This window comes from Dermacentor variabilis, unplaced genomic scaffold (genome assembly GCF_050947875.1).
Source record: "Dermacentor variabilis isolate Ectoservices unplaced genomic scaffold, ASM5094787v1 scaffold_13, whole genome shotgun sequence".
NCBI classification, from domain to species: domain Eukaryota; kingdom Metazoa; phylum Arthropoda; class Arachnida; order Ixodida; family Ixodidae; genus Dermacentor; species Dermacentor variabilis.
In genome coordinates this window covers 32,533,716-32,555,603 of record NW_027460291.1, presented here as the reverse complement: position 1 = coordinate 32,555,603, position 21,888 = coordinate 32,533,716, and the positions used below count along the sequence as shown (strand labels likewise).

General features: G+C 44.8%; 1 protein-coding gene and 1 long non-coding RNA gene across 3 annotated transcripts in view; one reads left to right on the top strand and one right to left on the bottom strand.

Annotated features, from left to right (window-relative positions):
* Positions 1 to 21,888, bottom strand: part of LOC142566637 (nose resistant to fluoxetine protein 6-like) — a 183,069-nt gene that overhangs the window by 94,567 nt on the left and 66,614 nt on the right. The gene's annotated exons all lie outside the window — the stretch shown is intronic.
* LOC142566682 (uncharacterized) overlaps positions 3,997 to 21,888 on the top strand; it is a 42,373-nt gene continuing 24,481 nt past the window's right edge. For both annotated transcript variants that reach the window (XR_012825097.1, XR_012825096.1), the window contains exons 1-2: positions 3,997 to 4,113; positions 14,615 to 14,841. This is a non-coding gene — a long non-coding RNA (uncharacterized LOC142566682). The remainder of the gene's footprint in view (positions 4,114 to 14,614; positions 14,842 to 21,888) is intronic.

The following is a 21,888-nucleotide window of genomic DNA, read 5'->3' as shown; positions in this document are numbered from 1 at the left end:
ACTTGTTTTATAGCAACATATGCTTCAGGGAGGTCATTTAATGATGTCTGAAACGCGATGCAATAATGATAAACTTTGTTTTTTTTGCAACGCATTTTTTTCTGCTGGCGATATTAGAAAGTGTGATAATTAATAATCCTTCCATTTACTGCAATTTAGCAATTAACCATTGAATAATTTGTTTTAAGGCACATGTTACACTTATGGAATTGAAGCTAATCATTACCAAAAACTTAAAGGTGTCATGACATGTTCCTCCGACTGTTCTAAGTTCATAATTGTAACTGAGAGTAGAGTTTCAGTGGCCAATATGGTCACACACACGCTCACACACTGTGAACATGGGATGCTTGTCTCTATCTAATGGCCATTTGGGCACTGTCCTTATTAGACTCCATGGCCACAGCGGTGCACAATTGCTTTCAACATTTGCAGAGTTAAAGCAGAACCGTTAAGGTAAAATAATCTGGGGTAACATAAAGCTAATTGCAGGCAACACCATATCTCTAGTGAGTAATAATTTTGTTGCCACTGGTTTTCAAGAAAATTGATTATTTCTGTGAGGCGTACTACTGGTATCGACCCCGTCCACGAAAAATGAATGGGTTGTAGGTTTCAGAAGCCACAGATCACGCAGCATTCTATGATGAAAAGTGATGTTGTGGAACTGCCATTTGATTTAAAGCTGTATCTATGCGTTTCAGACTCGTAGGTAATGAATCACATGTAATTAATTTCTTCTGATCAATTACATTGTTTGGTAGTTTTGTAATTGATTACTTTTTTTTACTCAGTAATGCTCACTGTAATTCAATAAAGTTTCTGAGTAACCACTCACATCTAACCAGTTACTTTATCGTCTTGCATCGAATGCTTTGGCTCCCAACCATGCAGCAAGGGTGTTACCATTGAATTGTGCCTACAATTCTTTCACTTGCACGATAAAAGCAGCACAAACTGGAGAAGGCTTGAAGACACTATGTTGTACTGACTGCCAAGATAGATATGTGTAAACAAAATAATGCGTGGTAGCCATGAGGTATTTCTGGCTGCTACAATTGCTTCCAGTGCTGGCAGTACGCAAAACTATTGCCTCTGTGATTCGCCTCCATTACTCCTAGAGAGTTTTAGCAAAGGGGTGTGATTCCTTTCATCAACACTTACCCCCATATTCAGAAATGCATCTTAACTTGAAACAAATGCTTAATTTGATATTAATGACTCCTGGTGTGAATGCACCCAAGACGCTCATTGTGTTTGCTTTGGTGCGTTCACAACAGGCGTCATTTAAATCAAGTCAAGCATGGGCTTCAACACGGGGGCTAGTGTTGCCGAACTGCTGTATGGTTGAACTGTAGTATAAAAAAAAATTAAATACAAATATTGTACTGCACTGAATGCTCTCAAATTCTGTAAGGTTGCTGTGGGAAGCGTGTTTTTTTTAACATGCAAAATAATTCGATCTTGAAAATTGGGTCAAGATAATAAAGATGACCCCTTATTGCTGACACAAACTACATCAGTGTTTAAGAGAATAGCTTTGTACAGCAATGCATAAGAAATGACTTCTGGGAAAATAACTGGAAAGTTGATTAATTCTGGCTGGAAACTTGCACAGATATCTTGAAACTGATGCTTGTCTTGGGAGACATACAAAGTGGACATCTCTTGAGAACTGACTTCCTTCATTTTTAAAAACATTTGCTAATGTAGCTAACAATCTGATTAGCGTTACTTGACAAGCAGGTAACTAGGTTACTAACATACTTTTTCTGATGTTTACTGTCCCGAAATGTATACACAATGTTGAAAAAATAACCTATCTCTACTGTGCGATTATGAGAAGTTCTGTGGTCTCTGTGCTTAAATGCCTGTTGTACACAAAGCTGCCGTGGTTTCACTTTTGCTTTAATTTTGTCACCCTAATGGTCCAACGGTTATCTAATCGGCGCATTACATGACCTGCCCAGTGCCATTTTTTCTCTTATTGTCTATTAGAATATCATTTATGCCAGTTTGCTCTGTGATCCATACTGCTCTCTTTCTGTCTCTTAAAATTATGCCTAGCATTCTTCGTTCCATCGCTCTTTGTGTGGTCCTTAACTTGCTCTCAAGCCTCTTTGTCAGTCTCCAAGTCTCTGTCCCATTACCTATGAAATCAGCAATTCCACCGATTGACCAACATAAGCAACGGTATTGAGATAAAGCACAGAGAACTGAGTACTGTCACTTAAGAGTATATTTGAAAGTAACAAGCATAAAGATCACAAAAGAAATAAGGCAAAATTTATTCTTAAATTAAAAAAAAGAAAACAATGATTCTAGCTATTTATAATTAAATTTGTGTTTGGCCTCATACAGGCTGCAATAACTCTTGCCTACCACAATTTTGCCTGTGCTGTGCTGTGAAACGCCCAGTCACCCTGATGGTCTGATTACCACTGTCTTGTAGAATTACACTTTTATATTAGTATACAGAACTATGTGTTTCAGTGGGAAACTTGCACAATATCACCAATATTGTGTACAATACTCTGATATAACCTGACCCAAATTGCTAAACATGGCACACTGAAGTGGCAGTTGTCTGTGTTAACTATTTCTTTGCTAATGAGCTAACTTTTTCCATCTTCAGGGTATTATCATCTCAGCAGATGTGTGCTATGCTGCATAAGGCTACTGACCAAAATGCTGCTATCATGTGGTTTAATGAATATAGGTCAGAAGGGGGTGCAGTAACCCTTCGAGGGTCGATTTCTTTCGCCATATGCGACCGCCCAGGGTCGATTTTTTTAAAATTGCAGATTCCAATTCTTCTTGAGGACTTATCTTGAAAAAAATTTACCGTAATTTTTCTAGGGTGACCGTAAAGTGAGAAAAAAATATTTTGCGTTGGTATATTGTACTCTTCATTCATGAATAACAACAATAAAAAAGGAAATAAACTTATAAGAATTAAAAATTTGATGCATTGTTATAAACATAGTTCAAGGATTTGAATATGCACACACGAGAATATTTCGCAACTGTCACCTGTCCCTGCTCTTACGCTAATATTTTCGTCTATAGCGTAATCGAACTGCATAGATGCACACACTCAAGAAAACTGCGTGGTTGTGTGTCCGTCAAAAAAGCAAAATGTTTGACAAACTTCCGCTAATCTTCATCTTATCGCCAACCAGAGGCAATTATTTTTCGCGAGTGTCCAAAAAAAAAAAAAAAAAAGGAACAAAAACGCATGCACAGCGGCATCGTTCCTATACGCACCCTTGTGAGCCCTAAACAAGCGAGAAACAAGCGGTCGCCCTTTAAGCAATTAGTAACGAGTTAGCCGTCAGTTTTGCAAGCGAAAGAAACCGAAACTGCCCGCGGAACAAAACCCAAACCGCCGCCCGCCCACCTGCGCGCCAATGCGTGAGCGGTAGTACATAGACAACCTGGAGCAAACTAGCTCTAAAACAAACCATGCAACGAACACCAAGAGGGAGACACACGAAAAAAATTCCCTGTATTCCCACATAGTGGCAGCACATGGTAGAAAAGAAAAAGTTAGGAAATTGGCGCGCTTTTTAAATGTAGAGATGGCACTGTAAATATACGGCATTGACCATTTTAGACTTGCTCGTGGTGCCATATATTTACGTCATTGACCCTCAATGGGTTAATAGCAGGCTAAGAAAGTGCAGGGCATCCATGATACAGCAAATCATGTTCTCACTGGGTTTCCCACCTCAACATGCATTTGTCCTTACACTGAATCTTTCCACTTGCAATTACATGTAAAAGCAGTGTCCAGACCAGATGAAAGCAGATGGGTGGGCTTTTAATTAGGCAACCCAAAGTCTGTGTTTGACAGGGCCCACTGCATGATGGTAAATCTGTGTTTATTGATGAATCACTAGAATTGTTTGTGGTTGCTTGAATTCATTTCATGTGACTTGTTTCTTCTTGTTTTACTGATATAGTTTCCTGTTTGTTGCAGTGTAATGGTGGAAGACTATGAGAAGTGTATAAACTGTGTGGGGCCTCTGTGGAGAGAGCGGCACCACAACTCGCTATTGTTTCTTGCGCTAGCCAACGGATGGTGGAAGCAGCTTGGGACTCTCCTACACGGTAAGAATGGGAAAATAAAAGCATTTAGTCATCCTGTGTGCGATTTTGCAGCAAATTGTTGGGCATATCTTTGTCCATAATGACAAGAAAATATTTTTCTTCCGCATTTGTAATAGGTGGTCCAGATCTTGTGAGGAGAAGTTCTCACTGTTTTATGACCGAAAAGACACTGATCATCTGAAACTCTACGAGCATAGCAATTGGGAAGTAGAGATGCAGGTAAAAAAACAAGGTTGCTACAGCTGGAGATTCTTTTCCTCTAATCAATGCCATTCAAACTTGCTGGGTGACAGCTCTGTTGTTCTTTCGGAGCTGGAGCTAGTGAGAAAGCTTTCATATTGGAAGTTTCACATTTTTTTACATTTTTCATGGCTCCTAGTATGGTAAATATTGTTACAAGCCATCCTGGAATGATAAAATCAAATGTGTCACAGTCCTTGCAGATAAGCAGATTGAATGCATCATTTGGCATCCCTTTTAAGACATGTCCCATTTTGTCAGACTCGGCCATGGTGTAGTTCACTTTGCGGAAAAGGGTCAGCATGTCCTGAATGTAAGACTGATAGGATTCCGTGGATATTTGGGCACGTGATGCTAGCTCCTTCTTTGCTGTGATCTTTGGGCGAACAAACTTGCCCAACAGAGCATGCATCTTTTCCTTGCAAGTATTCCAGCTACCGATTTCCTCTTCATGGTTCCACCACACCCTTGCTGTGTCCCTTGTAGATAGAATAGAATGTTTGCCAACATGACTCTATTATCCTATCCATTGTTCTTACTTGCACGCTTGTAGATCGCTAACTAATCTTCAACGTCACCATCATCAGTCCTGCAGAACGTGCCTTGGTTGGTGCCTTGGTCTCTTGGCTGGGCAAAGGCAACTATTGACGTGGGAGCCGTCTCTTCTGCCATTGCGGGAAAAGTCAAGCTTTAGCCGCTGGAGAGTTCGGTCATATCGATTTGATAGTCCACACCACCGCCAAAATGTGACAGGGATAATAGCAGGCAAAGGAAAATGTATTTACAGAATATATACAGAGAGAAGCTACACCCAAGATGGTGGAAGAATATTCATAAAAAAATGAATGCAATCGCGACATTGATGGGAAAGCAATCATAAAAATCATGAGAGGAGAATGAGGAATGAACTTTATTGCTAAAATCAGCAGACAAAAGGTTTTACGTTGTCCCCAGGTGGATGGCTTCCTCAGTACAGAATGCCATGGTCCTGTGGCCCCAGTTTGGCGTTGTCCACCAGTTAGTACTGGTTATCAGAGCTTGAGCTGGTTCCCTGGTCCTCCCACTGCTTCACAGTTGGTTGGGAAATGGGGGGGAGGGGGGGTACATGTGTTGTGCTCGCACTCCCGTACCATATGGTAGAGAGGGTTGGGCACTTGACAGTTTACATTTGTAGTTATAGTATGTAGGATGCAAAGCGTAAAGTAATATGCCATGCAGGAATGTGTTTGTCTAGAGCGCTGCACAGGCCTGGGCCAACCTGAAAGCCCCGGCTGGACTCGGGCCCGCTCATTAAAAGGCCTAAGTCTGGCCTTCGAGCACACGTGAACATTATGCATTGCATGGTCTAAGGTATTTTGTGCCAAGCTGAAGTGACGCGTGCAAAGAGCTGGCTCTTAGTATATGTTAATAAAGAAAAGCGAAAAACATATTTTTCTTCCCCCAAAAGCGAACATTGCTTCCCCGTGAGGAAAAATAAAATATACAAAAAAACGCTCTTCAAACAATTTCTATGTTACCACTTTTGCGATTACACTGTTACCACTCTCGATGCTATTACATTATTTTAGCGCCATTGTGAAGGGTATATATTTCTACTGGTGTGTTTATTTGATAAGCCCAGTGGTAGGAAATACCGAGGGTTTTCATTTCTTGTAAAAAAAAGTACATTGCATCCCATCCACGAGCGCCTGTAGCGAATGCAATTTTAGTGCAGCTGGGTACGTACTCCAAGAGAGGAGGACGTACTTGAAGCCGGAGAGCCTGGACAACCTACTGTTTCTGCACAAGAACATGTGAATTTCTGCCTTTTGCTGGCCTTTTCAGACTCTTATATCTGTGGCATCGTTTTTGGGTGCCGTCTTTTTGTGTCACTGGGTGTTATTTTAAGTGTATTTTCTGTATTTATTTGATTAAAAAGGGAGAAACCTTTTATCTGGAATAGCATCAAGTATGGTGCAGGACAGGTTGATTATATAATTATATTGTACATGGCGATTACGTTTCCATAATATGAACGATTTATATTTCATCTGCTTTTGCTGATGAAATATAAGAATATAGTATATTAAAAGCTTTTTTATCTTGCTGCAACAAATTATTATTCAAGAGCCTCTTTTAAAAAATTGTGTAAATAATGTTTCCAACGTGAGTGTAGAAAATAGCATCAAAGAAAATGTACTGGGTTTGCTTCTATCCGCTTTTCCATTTTAGTTGTACGCTCCTTTTAAATACATTTTGTTGCTATGTTTTATTGTCACTATACTTTTATTGTAATGACTTTTAATGTACCATATGTACATGTGCCACATTTCATTTATATTCCTTGGTATTATGTGCCAAAACCACAATACGATTACGAGACATGCCATAGTGGGGACCGCATTAATTTCGACCACCTTGTGCACCTAAATATAAGTACACGGGTGTCCTTGCATTTCGCCCGTATCGAAATGTGGCTGCCATGGCCGCGGGAATCACATCCGCGTCCGAGGGCTTACCAGTGCAACAGCATAACTGCTGAGCTACCACCGTGGGGAAAGCAACATTTCGACGCATGTACACTCCGCATTTTCCGTCTGATCGCCCGTTACAAAGTGCAAGGCATCAATAATGATCATCAACAACAAATATTGTCTAGTGGGTCCAGGCTGGGCCTGGTCATGAACACACGCGCCCTGGCTAAGTTTAGTAATGAACGCCCGGGCCAGGCCCAAGCTTGGAACCATGGGGCCGGGCCGGGCCCGGGTTTGGTGTCACAGGCCTGGGCTGGGCTTGGGCTTCATAAAGCGGGCCCGGGCCGGGAAATAAGGCCCGTGCAGTGCTCTATGTTTGTCTGTAGTTGCCTAAATTTGTCTGCTTCTTCTCTGAATAGCTTGGGCTGCGGGGTAAGGTAGGTTCTCCTTCCTAGTCTTAATGCGCTAAATGTCCATGTATCTCTTTGGAACACCTTTGTCCATATCCCCTGGAGCGGGGTCGCCTAGCGGGGTAGCCCGAGGGGTATGTTCATGTGCAGCGGCATGCACCGCTAAATTACCCACGAGGGATTTGTGTCCAGGGGTCCAGACCATGTATATATTGGGCCAATCTATCATTCTTACTAATGTATTTTTATTCTACACATTTTGGAGCTTTTTCTTGTGTCCGAATGCTGGGTGAATTTCCACAGACGATAAATTTCCATACAATAGCATAGATTTCTTTAAAACAATCACGAGAAAACACGGGGAAGGCGGGAGATGGAAATGCAAGATGATGAGGGAAACGAGAACAAGGCAAAAGCAGGAGCCAACGTTTCGATGCTGGCGCTCTTTGGCCTTAGATGCCCTTGCGCCAATAAAATGCAGTCATCATCATCATCATCACGTTTCAACTAGTGGACTTGTCTTTTTCAAGGCGACATATGCTTTCCTCGGCACAGTATATATAGGTAGGGTTCTTCTAAAAGGGAGAGGGGGTAAAGGCGGGTGGGGGAGGCAACAACCGAAAGTGTGTTAGCGGCGAGAGTGTTAGAATTGAGAATAAAGAGGTGCTACGCACATGGGCGATGACACGGCCGTGTCAACCGGCCTGTTAATGGCCGTGTGCACAGCAACCCTCTGTTTTGTGCTTCACTGGAGGTCAGTGGCCTATCGCCTCTCTGAAAGAGATAATAGAAGGAGCGGCAGAAAATGGGGCTCGTGAAAAAAAAATAATTGAAATGTAATAATTATATAAATAAACGAAAAAAAAAACAAAGGGAGAAAAAAAACACGAAGCAAACAAATGCAAATAACGAAGTGTTGTTGCCTATGACTTGAAACTTCGTATAGCGAATAGATTCTAAAGCTCCCTTTGACACGTTTATGCCTATTGGTTGCAATGTCTTGAACTTATGGATAAGGTATGATTCTCTGTATTTTCTTTTTCTTTCAAAACAGAAATTTGACTGTAAAGAGTTTAATTTCATCAACGTTATGACCTGGTTGGTTGAAAAGCTTGGCAATAGCTTTGGGAAGCTTTCTAGCTGTGTCCACGTGATCTCCATTTGACCTGACGTTCATTGAGTGTCCCGTTTCACCGATATATGGTTTCTTACAGAAGGAACATGCAAGCATATAAATCATATCCGAACTTGTACATGTGAAGCTACATTTGACTTCGTGTGTATAACTATTTGCGGTGCTTTTAATTTTAATGTTGCTTTGAAGGTGCCTGCAGGTTTTTGCACCTGGGGCGACAACATGCTTTTATTACGGGGGAATGTTGTTGGCTGACTTTTCCGTACACTAACATGTCTAAGGTTTTTGTTGTGGCAATAGGTAACCCTTGGTACATACGGGAATGCTTTTCTCAGATGCTCGTTACTTGATAATATGGGATGGTATGGTAGAACCCCGATTATACGACTTTCTCGAGACCACGAAAAAGCGTCGTAAAATGCAGGTGTCATAAAATCCGAACATAAATTATGCCTCTAAAAGTACTACTTATTTCATGTGAGGAATTTACAAGAAACTACAATGTAAACTAGTAACATATTCTGCAGGGCTTGGAAACCCAAATTACCAAAAGAGTAAATGCGATAAAAATTAATGCTGCAGTACAGGTACCAATCATGCTTTATTCAAACGAACCTTTACCGCACTCCACTGCCCACTGCCATGATTCCCGCCGGCCGGCACGAACTTTGACAAAAGTCGGTAAGTTTCTTTTGGACCTTGTTTGATCCGTGAATCAAGAGCTTTCGCTCGAGTTGGGCAACGTCCAAAAGGAGGTCCTCTGCGGCGTCGCATGAACAGATGAAGTTCCGGATGCCGTCTATGTGCCGTAGCACCTTGGCAAACTGGGTAGGCACAGGCGCGGCATCTGTGGTGTCGTCCTCGTCCTCGTCCGATGTCGCAGCGGTGTCGGCACTGGGCAAAGCCTCCTCGATGGCGTCATCCAGCAACACCTCGCCGCATATCGCAACATTGTCATCGGCCTCCACGTACTCGGCGAAATTCATGCTGAGGGTTAAACCCTAGAAATTGTCATCGGCGAAGCCTGCATCCGCCTCGAGTGGCATTGAGGTTGTTGGGTCCTCAGCAGAGGAGGCAGTCTCTCGCTTAAAGTCACAGTGCTTGAACGAGTTAGCGATTGTGCTTTGCGACACTGCGTTCCACGAACTGGCAATAAAATGCATGGCGTCGAGCACAGTGATCTTTTTTCCGACTCGCTGCGCTCCATAGCTGCCAGTTGACGCTGCACTAACCGCTTTTGGTATCCTTGCTTGACGCACTTAATGATGCCACCTTCCACCGGCTGCAGCCGGCTTGTGCAGTTGGGCGGAAAAAAAACAACCTTTATGTTCCTCAGGCTGGATGTATCGGGCAGGTGCCATGGTGCGTTGTCCACGAAAAGCAATATTTTCCTCGGCTTAGCACCCATTTTGTTATCCAGCTGCTGCAAAAAATTGCTGAAGAGCGAAGACATCATCCACGCCTTTTTGTTGAAGTTGTAGCTGCACGGCAGCGTCTTCAAGTTCTTAAAGCACCATGGCTTTGCAAACTTTCCAACAATTAGCACGGGCAGCCTCTCGGAACCATCCTAGTTAGCACAGAATAGTGCCCTCACACGCTCTTTACTATGCTTGCCACCATGACAGCTGTCACCCTTAAACACAAGGGTTTGCTTGGGCTGCATATGGTAAAAAATACCGCTCTCATCGGCGTTGAAAACGTCGCAGGGCTTGTATGCAGCAATCATCTCCAGCAGTGACTCCATCCACTCGTTCACAGTCGAAACGTCCACGGAAGTGCATTCTCCGCAGGAGCTGCTGTACACAATCCTGTTTCGTTTTTTAAAGCGATCCAGCCATCCGTTCGATGCCTGAAAGTCGTCGATGCCCAGACGCAATGCCACAAGGTCCGCCTTTTCTTTTAGAATGGTGCCGTCAACGTTTATCGCAGAGCTCCATGCTTGATGCAGCCACTTGACTAGAACTTTTTCTAACTTCTCATGCTGTCCTTCTTTTGCCGCTTTCTGCTTGAGCCTGAACTTGTTGGCATTCTGGAATATCACTGCTTTGTTTACCAGGATAGTCTTAAGCGAAGTTTTGGGCATCTTAAGGTCCCGGGCAATGCTGGCTTTCATGGTTCCATGCCGCTTTTCCACTTCCTCGATAATATTCTGCTTATCGCCGAGCGACAGAACTGTCCGCTTTCGGGACATCGTGCGTTGTGTTGCTCTACACAACTCAAAACCGCCGCTGAACGCTGGTCGCTAGGATTACGACGAAGAAAACGTGCGATAAACCTAGGCCTCTCCGCGCTACCTTGTCGGCAATCTGCTGTTGGAAAACTGGAAGGAGAGAAACGCTTCCCCAACGCGACAAGAGGCGATGCCACCGAGAAGAGAGGGAGAAAATGATTGTGGAGAAGAAAAGGCTCTATTTCAGCACAGCGAGCGTCGCGGGTGGCTGCTGGTGGGGTAGACAGAAACAAACGATGAGACGAGGCAGGGAAGAAAGCTGCGCCGGAGCGAGCCTGTCGAATGGTGTCAAGCGCTCCGCATGCAGAGAGATGGAGCGAGGAAAGAGACCTGCGGGACTTTTCTAGCGTCCGCTGTTCTGTCCCGCGCTTCGCGAGGGTCGTCGCATAACGCGGGTCAGGCGTAAAATTGTGTCGGATAACCGGGGTTTTTAAGGGGGGACGCGGGTCTTGAAACGGCAAAAAATCACAAAAAAGTCGATTTTCGGAAAAGTGCATTTTCGCTATGTTTATACATTCAAGAATCCCTCCGCGAAATCTAGAAGCTAAATTTAATCGGAAAATAATAAAAAATCGCGCTTAAAGGGGCCAGGGTGAACGCGAAATCAGCAAAATTTGGTCAAAAATGTTCAAACTTCGCGCCGTCACCATTTGCGAACGCGGTGGCCGATGGCCGCCATCTTGCGCTTGTTTTGAAGCTGTTTTCTTTGTGCGCATTTTGCACCAGTTCAAAATGGCGTCGGTGAAGGGAAACCGACGCTATCGCGTCATTTCTGGAGGATGCGTCCGTGCCGCCGATTGGCCAAAGCGCGCACACCCCCCGCGCGCCTCGCTCCTATTGGTCCGGTGCTCGTCGGCGCGCGCGCTCGACCGCTCTCGCGTCTCGCTACGTTTGTTTATCTCTGGTTTCATCGCGCCGCTGTCTACGTTTGTTCAGCCGCTTGCTTCGCGACGTTTGATAAGATGCTCATTTCGCTGCCCGGATGGCTGGAAAAGATTGTCGTCTCAAGGCTACTACGCGTCAAACGGCTGTGGAATGCGCGACGGAAGGCGGCTAGGCCTGTGATACTGGCGGAGTTGCCGGTTGCTGGTCTGCCTGGACATTCTACCGGATCGAGTTCCGAGCTGCAAACTGGCACGTCTAACGTCAACACTTCGTCCGCCCACGCCACGCGTGTTGGCACAGATCGTGCAGGCACCGTTTCCTTCACGACTGAAGAAAGTAGCGAGCGCGCAGCGAGCGCCGGAAAACGTCCGGAGCGCCGGACCTTCGAAGTGCTAACTCCAGCAAGAAGCGAGAAGCCTCTTTGAGCGCAAGGAAGTTGGCCAAAAAGCGGCAAAAAGATAGGACGTATCCAGATTATGCCCCTGGTGAATTTCCTTGAGATTTTATTGGTATGTTCTCAATAAAGATGTTGCAGAATGTTTTTCCTTGATTTCTCAAAACAACAATTCCGACAGACTTCCAATTTTGGAGGTAAAATAGCTTCTGTCCTATTTCAGCTATCAACTTAATTTTTTTTTTGCCAGAAAGATAAATGTATGCAGTAAGCAATATGCACCTTTTAAAAGTAGCACTCTTCTCAAAAAGTTTTTGAAATGGGTCACATGCTTGACATGTCAAGATGGCATTTTTTTCTCACAACTTTGATGAGCTCTAACTCTTACTCAGATTTGCCTAGAACATTGAATAATACCTTATGGCACTCCCTGAACATTCTAGATAGTCTTTATACTCAAATTACCGTGTTAGAGTTTTCTGTTTAGATGCTAATTTTCCTCCAAACAAAGGACTCAGCTTATGCAATGCATTTAGAGTATATCAGAAACTACTTATCCTGTGGCAAAATTAATTATATTTTTAGAATCTGCATATTGAAATACACTAAGTGTGAAAATTTCGTTCAGATCTGTCCACAAATAAAAAAGTTGTATTTCAAGTGTAGCCTCCCCCCTTAATACATTGCTTCTATGGGGACTTCGCCGGGACTGCGCTAATCCGTCGTAAAACCCGGGTCGTCGCAAAACCGGGGGACGTATAACCGGGGTTCCACTGTATTTACGTAGGATGTTGTCTATGTTTGGGAGGGCATTAGAATATTTTGTTGTAAAGGCTGGCGGTCTGTAAGATTCTGGTGTAGGCTGTTTCTTAGCTAATTCCGACTGCGTCTCCAATCTTGACGCAACGTCATAAGCTCTGTCGAGAGTAACTTGTGGATAGTTTCTTTCTGCTAGCGTTGCTTTAGGGTCATTTAGGTGGTAGATATAATTGTTGTCTTCACTGCATATTCTTCTTATTCATTTCGCTTGTCCAACAAAAATTCCATGCTGGCAGTGACGTAGTCTGTAGTGCTGTAGTCTAAATATTGCTGGCTATTCGTAGGTTTCCAGTAAAGTGTCGTTCTATGTTTTCCATTTTCTATGTAGACTGTCGTGTTGAGGGAGTTGATTTGACTAGGAGTGGTGAGCAGTAAATTTAATACTCGAGCAAAAGCGATTGAAATGGCCAATTAAGTCGGTTAACGTGCTTTTGCCATGTTCCCATATTATAAGTATGTCATCAATGTAACGCAGATAGGTGAGGGGTTTTAAAGGGTAGGATTTTAACAGGTCTGCTTCGAGCTGTCCCATGAAAGTGTTCGCATACATGGGAGCGAATGGTGTTCCCATGCTAGTGCTGAAAGTTTCCAGGTAGTGAATCGAATCAAATTTGATATAGTTGAGCTTGAAAACTAACCTAAGGAGGAACAGGTAAACTTCTGGAGCTTGCACTTGGGGATCGACTGTGAGGGATTTCGGTGTGGCTTCAATTCCTTCACTCATGAATATGTTAGTGTAAAGGCCAGAAACGTCCGAAGTGATTAGAATAGCGCGGTCGGAAAAAATTTGGTTGGCATTGATGCCGTCGATAATTCGAAGGAAGCGCGGCATGTCTTGAACAAAAGATGGGAGGTTGGTGGGGATGTTTGACAGGTGGTGATTTAAGAATTTAGATATTGACACAGTAGGTGTGTTATTATTAGACGCTATAGGCCGACCTGGGATTTCTTCTGTACATATTTCTTCTACAGGAACCTTATGTATTTTAGGAAGAAGATAAAAGCGGCCTACTTCTTTGTTCTTGGGTGCCATGAAGCGATGTTCAGATTGCGTGATTAGTTCCTTGGACAGAAGCTCCGCTGTTGTGCTTTGCACAGTATTACTGTAGTCTGAAGTTAGGTTAGAGTTGAGTTTTCTGTAATGGATGTGGTTGCTCAGTTTTATTGGTGGCCTCATTCTTGTACTTTTCTATCGGCCAGATTATGATACTGCCAGCTTTGTCTGCTGGTTTTATTACAATATCATTTCTTTCTGTAACTTCTTTAAGGATTTGGTGCTGAGTGGGGGACAAATTTTTGCGTTTCCAGCAATGCCGCATTGACTCTGACTTTGTTATGTGTAAGAATGTGTGTAACCACTTAAGAGACTCACCCAGGTATTTGACTACATTGAATTAGTGCTTGTAGCTCACGGTCATGATTATTAGGGTGCAATTTAATGTACTACCAAATGGAGCAGCTATTGGCTATGTAGAAAGCTATTATGATGTCCATTACTGCCTGCATATCAATAACGAAAACGTCTTCCTCAGCACAAACAGTCCACACCCAGCTTTTAAAAAAGAACATGCGAAAACGAGCTTTGGAAAAGATTTTACAAGTTGTTTAGCTTGTGCTTGCTCTCATAAAACATATATGTCCAAGCCAGCGAGACCCCAACGGAGGGCCCTTGTTCTCCTGCATCATCTGTCACAGTAAGCGTGCTACGTTACTGACCCTTTTTTCTGGTTTGGAGGCCTCTTTATACTCCTCTCATATTATTCCATCGTGGTGAAAACGAAATATTCTATTGTGTCATACTGGCCATATTAATTATATGCCTTATTATTTTGAGTTTGGGGACTGTTTACCTGCTATGTGTGGGTGGTAAGCTTCCCATCTGCCTGATGATGAAAAATGTTTTGGTGCTTATAGATGCGAACTTGTGTTTTTCAGGTTGCTCCGAGATTTCACTCGTCATGCTACTGCATTTGGGGCAGGCCCCTTGGAAACAATACGTAGCCAGGTCTGGATGTCAGGGGAGTCTTGGGATCAAGGCAACCTGCTGTGCCCCAGCGTGCGATCTTTTGTGACCCCTCTACATCTTTAACCTATCTTGCTGCTGTATCTTGGGTGCCATCTACCCTAACAGCATCACCAGCTGCGGTCACTGAGTGAATACTGTGAGTGAATACTGTGTCTTCCCCTCGGCTTGACATTCTATTTGTCTCCTAGGCAGAATTGACTGTCACTCTGTTTGACATTGACATTTTGCCTCCATGTCTTTTTGTATTGAGTGTTTCAGCAATGACTGGAACTGCTTCACAACTATGTGGCAATTCTCGCTGATGAATTATAGCAGCAGCAGGCATTGAGATTTTAATACTCAAGCATTTCTGTTTTGTATCCCAGCCACGGCAGCCGCGTTTTGATGGGGGCGAAATGCGAAAACACCCGGGTGCTTAGATTTAGGCACACGTTAAAGCACCCCAGGTGGCCGAAATTTCCGGAGTCCTCCACTACAGCATGCCTCATAATCAGAAAGTGGTTTTTGCACTTAAAACCCCATAATTTAATTTTAATTTCTGTTTTGTAAAAATACTTAGAGTAGAAGCTAAACATTTTGACAAAATTACATGTCTGGTTGGGAAAATTGAATAAGAATTTAACAATGACTCCAACCAAATAAGGGAATTTATTAGCCCGACATTGCTGAACCCATTTGACTCCTTCCTAAGGGGGTATTTTTTGGAAGTGGTCATGTGCAACTTTTAAAATTTCCTTCATAAAAAAAAAAGGAAGGGGGAGAGAGAAAGCGTTCTCCTTTCTTTCTTTTGTCTTTTGGAGAACGATTCTCAACCAACTTAGAAGGAATGGCTACCCAAAAGACTTCATTCATAAAGGCACCTGACAAAAAAAAAATACTGGAACATCAATCGTTGACTTCTCCCCTACTCTAGAAACGAGTGTTCGTCTGGTACATCAAACGTGCCAGTGAAGCTCTCAGCCGAATATATTGAAAAAAGAAGGCCTCCAAGTCGTGCACAAACCGATAAACACTTTGAATATCCTCCTTCCTAAACCAAAGGACCGTCTAGCAAAAGAAAAAGCTCAAGGTGTAGTCTACAAAATGAGCTGTGCTGGCTGTTTGGCGACGTACATTGAGGAAACCAAAAATCTAAAAGAAAGAATTAGACATGAGAATGATGTCAGAACATTCAACTGAATATACAGTGGCTTCGCCAAACATTCTGAATTGAAATTCTGAAGTTGATTTCTAAGAAACCCAAATCCTTCAAACAGAGACGAACCTGCTAAAAAGTTGCTACTTGAGTCATGGCATGTTCAAAATACAGTAACCAATATAAACCACGTGAGGGGCCACCTCCCCTCTGTGTATATCCATGGCCTTAGCGACACGAGTTGCTAAGGTTATGGATACGAAAAAAAGATTAAAAGAAAATACGCCCAGCCTGATAATTCCCTGCTCTAGGCCACCAACATTTAAACATCGATGTCCCTCCCCCCCCACGCCCTTAAACCGCATTCCTGCCAGTCGAGCACCCCCCACATCGGTCTTCCTCACCCACCAGCACCGGCGTCGCTAGCCACACTCTTTCACCTTTCCCGTCTGTCAAGTCAAGGAAAGGTTTTCTGTGTTCACTATCTCTCACTTGCCTTTTTTTACAAAGGACATTTTAAAAGCTGCTCACTGCCACCTCCAAAGAATACCCCCTGAGGAGGAGGGAGCCAAATGGGCTCTGAAACGTCGGGCTAATAAATATACTTATTTGCTTAGAGTCACTCTCAAAGCCCTAATACTTAGAGTAGCATCACTTTTGTGGTTCCATCCCCAAAATCAGTCACAAAATAGGTTTCTGTTTCACACAGAATTGTCCCACATCGCTTACAAAAGGTTTTGTGGCAAACTGATTGTGAAGTAGCAGTGCATGGTTTGAGGACAGTTATCTCAGGGCTGCCAGTATTAGGATTCATATAACCTAACCAAATGTTCAGCACTGGCTAGCTTTAATAGCACAATTGCAGCATGTTGTTCAAGTTATTAAGGCTTAATTTTGTGTAACCTTGTTTATGAGCACATTGGCAATTATGACACAGATTCTAATGTTTGTCACTGCTGTAAATTTTGGCCAACTATTATTTTGTGAGAGTCTGCTAGTTTTGTTAATAAAAATATTAATCACAGAAAAAGCTAGTACATTGCGCTAGTTAAAAAATGTAGTGGACATTTGTAGATTTCTTTGTCCCCAGCATTTGATCTGTCCCACTGCTGTTTTTTGATATCCAAAATGATCTGTCTACCCCCATTATGTTAGCAGTTTACAGTGAAATCTGCTTGTATGTATGTCCAAAATACAGCTAATAGACTTGACAGCCAGGTTGTTAGGTAATTATATTATAATAAGGACTAGGAAACAGCACAGGAGCTAAGTCCAGGTGGTCAAATTAATCCGGACTCCCCCACTACGGTGTGCCTCATAGTCATATTGTTACGGGGATGTTGGGAGTATAGAAAGACTGTATTTACAATATATACACAAGCACAGTCAGTGTAGTTAAAAATGGCTGACCAGCAACAACACGCAGCAGCCAGTGTCTCGCAATCTTCTTCCTTCCTCTTCTTTTATCCTTGCGTAACAGGACGCATGGTAGGCGAATAATTGCGAGCGAAGTATGGCTTCAGCCACGAAACGTGCACAATGTCAACAGACTGGATCAGCTGTAACGGCGAAATCTCGTAATTGACGTCGTTAACTTGACGCAGGACTTCATAAGGCCCTGTGTAGCGAAAGAGAAGCTTCTGGGAGAGGCTGACTCGACGACATGGTGACCAAAGGAGCACCCAAGCACCTGGGGCGAACTTAACATCGCGATGGCACCGGTCATAATGCTCTTTTTGTATATGCTGCGAGGCTAATAAACAAGATCGGGTGACATGACGCGCCATGTGAGCTCGATTGATGACTTCACGAGCGTGCTCAGTTGCAAAACGTGGTGCAGAAGGGAGGAGAGTGTCAAACGGCAATGTGGGGTCGTGACCATACAAAAGATAGGGTGAATATCCTGCGGTGTCATGTCAGGATCAGTTATATACGGATGCCACGTAGGTCAGCATGGTGTCCCAGTCGTGGTGGTCATTGGAGACATACATCGACAGCATCTCTCTGAGTGTTCGGTTGAGACGTTCCATAAGACCGTTCGTTTGTGGGTGGAGGCTGTGGACAGCTTGTGCTCAGTGGCACAAGAGCGGAGGAGGTCGTCGACAACTTGAGACAAGAACAAGCGGCCGCAGTCTGTAAGTAACTGTCGAGGTGCACCGTGGTGGAGAATGACGTCGTGGAAGAGAAACTCAGTGACGTCTATTGTGCAACTAGTTGGCAACACCTTTGTGATCACGTAGTGTGTTGCGTAAACAGTAGCGATGGCGATCCACTTATTCCCTCTAGTCGTCGTCGGAAAAGGGCCGAGCAGGTCAAGGCCTACACAAAAGAAAGGTTCAGATGGAACTTCATTGGATGGAGTCGTCTGACAGGTGGCAGGGGAGGTTTCTTGTGGCGCAGACACAATTCGCAAGTTGCAACATGACGACGCACAGAGCGGCAGAGACCCGCCCAGAAGAACCGGCGTCGTACGCGGTCATATGTATTCAAAACTCCAAGGTGTTCCGCCGTTGGTGCATCGTGAAGTTCGAGAGCGACAGATCGCAGATGTCGAGGAAGGACAAGGAGCAACTAAGGGCTGTCAGGGTTGATATTGCGGCGGTAGAGGATGCTGTCATGCAGCACAAACATGCGGCACGTGCCGTCGGTGCTCCCAGATTGCACTCCGGCAATGATAGATTGTAAGGATTCATCGCGGCGTTGTTCAGCGTGCATGTCGGTCATGTCAGTAAAAGCCATCACGCAGGTCTCTGGATCATGTGCACCAGGATCACCAGGATCCACGGGGTGATGAGAGAAGCAGTCAGCGTCCTTGTGGAGGCGTCAAGACTTGTAATTGACAATAAATGAAAATTCCTGGAGTCGCAAAGCCCAGTGACCAAGCCGTCCTGTTGGGTCCCGGAGGGAAGACAGCCAGCAGAGTGCGTGGGGGTCTGTAATGACCGAAAACGTGCGACCGTACAAATATGGCTGGAACTTGGCGGCAGCCCAAATTAAAGCCAAACGCTCCCGCTCAGTGTTGGAGTAAATTTTCTCGGCAGGTGACAGCAGGCGGCTGGCGTAAGCTATCATGAACTCGGTACCATTCTGCTGTTGGGCAAGAACAGCGCCGATGCCATGGCCGCTTGCGTCAGTGTGGACTTCAGTCGGTGCAGATGGATCAAAGTGGGCAAGTATGGGAGGGGTGGTCAGAAACCCGATGAGAGCGGCGAAGACATGAGCCTGCTCCAGGCCCCATGAGAATGGCGTGTTCTTCTTTAGAAGATCTGTCAAAGGCCGAGCAACGTTGGCGAAGTAAGTTTTTGAAGAAATGGCGAAAGTACGAACATAGGCTGACCAAGCAGTGCACGTCAGAAGCAGAACGTGGCATAGGGAAACGGTGAATGGCGTGAACTTTTTCCAGATCTGGTTGTACACCGGATGCGTCAACGAGGTGTCTCAACATGGTAATCTGACGGCGCCCGAATTGACATTTCGTGGAGTTCATTTGGAGGCCAGCTTTTCGGAAGACCACAAGAATGGCAGCGAGATGGGTAAGGTGGCTGCTGAACGTGGGAGAAAAAACAATAACGTCGTCAAGATAACAAAGGTGGTCCATTTGTAGTCTCGCAGAAGAGTGCCTTGCGTTAGACGTTCAAATGTTGCAGGAGGATTGCATAGGCTAAAGGACATGACTTTGAACTGATATATAAATCATCTGGCGTGATAAAGGCTGTCTTCTCGCGGTCCATTTCGTCAAATGAAATCTGCCAGCAGCTGGATCGCAGATCGGTGGACAAGAAGTATTTAGCTCCGTGCAAGCAGTCCAAGGCGTCATCGATACGTGGTAGTGGGTAGGTGCCTTCTCGCGTGATCTTAAACGTTTAAGTGGCAACAATCGATGTATAAACACCAGGTTATATCTTTTTTTTTTTTTCACAAAAGTGACAGGTGAAGCCCAAGGGCTGGCTGATGTTTCGATGACCCCTTTGCGGAGCATTTTGTCCTCTTCTGATTGGATGACTCAACGTTCAGCATGCAATACACAATAAGGACGGCGACAAATAGGATTCGTGTCTCCAGTGTTTATATGGTGGTGAACAACAGATATTTGGCCTGAAGGCCTGTCGCTGAAATCAAAGATGTCACTGTACGATTTGAGCAGGAAACGTATGTCCGTGGCCTGTGCAGAGGTGAGGTCAGCTGCAATCATTTTCGCGAAGTCACCCATTAAAGAACCAGAGCTGTGAGCTGCAAGTGCCGCTAATAAACTGCTCTCTGCATTCAGACTCTCAATGTAAAATTCATAACTACTAGAAATGCTGGCCAAGAACATACCGGTCGGAAGCACTTGAGGGCACAGGCTGAAATTCAGAAGCAGTAAAACTACGTCATTATTAGTAATCGTGACCAGCATATGTGGAAGGGCAACATTCTGGTTCAAAAGCACGTCGACGATGGGGCGAAGCACATATTCACCGTTAGGAACCGGTGGCTGGGCGGTAAAAATGACATAAGTAACTGCCTCGGGTGACAGGCACACATCGTGAAGTGAGCACAAGTGCGGTGGGGCGGTGCTTGGAGCATCGGCGAGTTGAGGCAGTTCTAACTGAAGAATGCCGGTTGCGCAGTCGATGAGAGCAGAATTATTGGATAAAAAGTCCAATCCAAGGATAACGTTGTGAGGGCATTTGTCGATCACAGCAAAGAGAACAGAAGTAGGGCGGCCGGCTATACTTAAACGCGCAGTACACATTCCAAGAACAACCAGCATGCCGCTGTTGACCACACGAAGCAGTTGGGCAGCTGCTGGGGTGAGGACCCTCTCTACGTAGGCTACCACTCATCACAGATACGTAGGCTCCAGTGTTGATGAGTGCTTGGACAGGTACGCTGTCAATTTTAACGTCAATTACACTTCTTTTTGTGGGCACAGGCAGGATTTGCTGCAGTAGTAGGCAATGCAGGACGACCTGCAAGGGCTGCATTTCTTAGTTTTCCGAAAGTGTGCAGCCAAAAGCCACAGGGGACGAAAGGCAACTTAGCTGCGATGAACGGGATGACGTGTTTGCAGTAAACGAGACTGGTGTCCACGCGGCGATGGCGAGCAACTCTACCACGTGTTCCTAGCAGAGTTGGTGGTGTTAGACTCGGTGGTGGGCAAAACATTGCGGGCATTTCCATCAAAACGGCTCAGGTTGGCCGGCGTGCGAGGCGTTGAGGGCCACGAGTTGTGACAGTATCGGGTGATATGACCAGTGCGGCGACAGGTGGAACATATTGGCTGGTTGTCTGCAGTTGTCCACTCAGTCGGGTTGTGATAACGCGGAGAGAAGCGCCGGGGTGGAGCGAAAATAGTAGAAGGGCGTTCGTTGGCTCTGGGGTTGGCTGTAACGTGCGCGACGTTTGTCTGGTAAAGATCGAGGCAACTACACGATGGCAGGAACAAGAAGCAGCGAAGGGTTTATTGGCACGCACTTAAATAGTCAGATGCACGCGTGATATCAGTGCTGTCCTGATAAGGTAGCGCAGACAGCGCATGCCCGATACATCCTCTGATGGGTAACGAAGAAGCACAACAGTTCAGGTTACTTGATTAAAGGCCGCGTCGTACCGAAGCTGCTGCGGTGGCCTACTGGTGCGACCCAACCTTCTTGGGACTGGCGTCAGCCTAGGAGGTGATAGCACGTGGTGCGCTGTAGTTGGTGCTGGGCCATTGGCGGACGACGCTTGAGGATGCGGGTGTGTAGGCTGGCACGGTGCAACATCAACGGAGCTACTTGCACTAGAGTTAGTGCACAAGCTGTAAGATGAACCGCAGTCATCATCATCACTCTCGTCTTCTGTCCACTGTTCGCGAGTCTGAAGGAGATGCCGTCTGTTATGTCTAAACACCCGACCACCTTCTGTTTCCACGTTGTAGGACCTCGGAGACGTTCTACCCATCACAATACCTTTCGGGGACCATGTTGTGTCCCTGAGCCTTACGATCGACCCTTTGTCCAAGAGTGACAAATGCTTTCCGCCGTTGGTCTGACGATGTTTTTTGACTGGCGTAGGCTGCACGTC